Source organism: Elephantulus edwardii, unplaced genomic scaffold (assembly GCF_000299155.1).
Source record: "Elephantulus edwardii isolate Elephantulus edwardi_28Jun2011 unplaced genomic scaffold, EleEdw1.0 scaffold00008, whole genome shotgun sequence".
NCBI lineage: Eukaryota > Metazoa > Chordata > Mammalia > Macroscelidea > Macroscelididae > Elephantulus > Elephantulus edwardii.
Window position 1 is genome coordinate 35695758 of NW_006399758.1, and position 2538 is coordinate 35698295.

The following is a 2538-nucleotide window of genomic DNA, read 5'->3' on the forward strand; positions in this document are numbered from 1 at the left end:
GTTTTCAGGGGCAGTTAATTGCTCAGGAAGAGATTGCCCATCCTTCTCCCACAGAGCATCTGGGGGGCCTCGAACAGAGTACCTTTGTGATTACGGTGCCACTTCTTGCCGCTATGCCAATAGAGCTCCCATATTCCTCCCATTTTCCTCCCACAAACCCCCTACACACACACACATACACACACACACACACACACACACACACACACACACACACACTCATATACAGACACACTCCAGACCCTACAATGCTTCTGGTGGTTTTGAACTGCTCAACTGTGGTTTAGCAGCACAATATACCTGACCATACTGCCACCAGAGCTCCTTTGTTCTTCTTCTCATTAGTGGAGTCAAGTACAACTCATAGCAACCCTATGTATGACAAAATCTCACCTGACACACTTGAACTGATTGCCACAGACACTATTACCAATTCATCTCTTTGAAAGTCTTTCTTCCTCTCTTTTGCTGACCCTCTACTTTGTCAAGCATGATGGCCATTTTCAATGATTAGTATCTCCTAACAACATGTCCAAATTATGTGACATGAAACTTCACCATCTCCGCCTCCAAGAAACACTCTCTTTGCATTTTGTCCAAGATATAGCCATTTGTTCTTTTGGCAGTCCAGAGAAGATCTATCATTCTTCTCCAACATGCAACTCAAATACATTCATTCTCTCCTGGCATGCTTATTCATTGTCCAGCTCTCAGATGTACAGCAGATAATTGGAAAGACTGTGGCTTGAATCAGGTATACCTTAGTCTTTAAACTAACATCAGGTTAGCTGTAATTTGTTAGGCTCCACACAGTTAAATCCTTTGCATAGTCAATAACACACAGATATTTTTCTGATCTTTTTCTACTTTTAGCCAAAATCCACTTGATGTAGTAGTGATATTCCTGGTGCCATGGCCTCTTCTAAACCCTGCGTGAACTTCTGGCAGTTCTCTGTAATGTACTGTTCTAGTCATTTTTGCAAGATCTTCAGCAAGATTTTGCCTGCATGTGATATTAATGGTATTATTTGGTAATTTCCACTTCTATTGGATCACTTTTTTTGAGAATTGGGAACAAATATGGACCTCTTCTATTTAGTTAACAGGTAGCTGTCTTCCAAAATTTCCTGTCACAGACTAGTAAATATGTCCATTGTCTATTATATAATATGTCCACATGTCTATTATTTGGAAAATTTAAATTGGTATTCCATTGATTCCTGGGCCCTTATTCCTTGCCAATGTCTTCATTGCAGCTTGAACTTCTTCCCTCATCATCATTGGTTCTTTACCATATGCTACTTCCTGAAATATATCAATGCTGATCAATTCGTTTTTTTGTACAGTCACTCCTTGTTCCCTTCATATTCTTTAGATGCTTCCTGGATCAGTAAAAAAATTTTTAATGAAATATTTATAGATCTATATCCTAGGCATTTGAGCAAAAATGGACTGGTATTGGCTATTTCAAGTTGGACAATCATACAGTCTACTATGATGGGAACGTTTCAAAAATTGAAGAAGAATGACTTATAATCATAAAAGAACATATCAAGATCTTTTGTCAAGTGTAATATAAATAATGATAGATAATATGAGGGATACATGAAAATTCTGTTAATATGATTAGTATTGATATATTAACATTAACTATGAAAACCAGAGATGAGGAAATTAAGGATTTATACCAACTAATACAGTTTGAAATTACAATAATGGACAAAAGACTTGAATAGACATTTCTCCTAAAAAGTTATAATAATAGTTAATAAGCCAGCACATTAACTACAATTGTTATATGCCAGCACATTAACTACAATTCATAACAACCTTATGAATAACAGGTGAAAATCTTGCCCTATCCTGTGCAATCATGATCATTTCTAATATCCTTGAGACTACTGTCATAGACACAGTGTCAATGAATTTTGTTAGGGATCTTCCTCTCTTATACTGCCCTTCTATCTTTCCCATCATGATGTCTTTTTCCAAAGTCTGATTCTCCTAACAGTATACCCACAGTATGTGAGATGAAGCTTCATCATCCTTGCCTCTAAAGAGCACTCTGGTTGTATTTTCTCCAAGATGTATTTGTTTGTTCTTTTGGCATTTATTAGAAAAATCAAAACCACAATGAAATACACACTAACCACATTAACTAGTGTGGCTATTAAAAAAACATCTTATTGGCAAAGATACAGAAACTTTGAAACCTTTGCATACTGCTGATGGGAATGTAAAATGGTGTGGCACCTGTGGGAAATAAATTTGATGACTCAGCAGTTCCATCATGAGATATTTATTCAGCAAGGAAAGTAGGTTTGTGATTATAGTTTGAAAGCAAGATACTTGTGCCTCAATATCCAGTAGAGCTTGAGTCACAAAAGATAGAAGGTGGATTGGATGCAATGAATCCCTTTTATGTAGTCTTCCTACTACTATGGTAATTAACTCCCTTAAAATGATTGTCTGACACTTGCTTGTAAGGAGTCGGTTAATTTACTGTGCAAACAGTGGCTTGAAAATCCTTCCAATAGG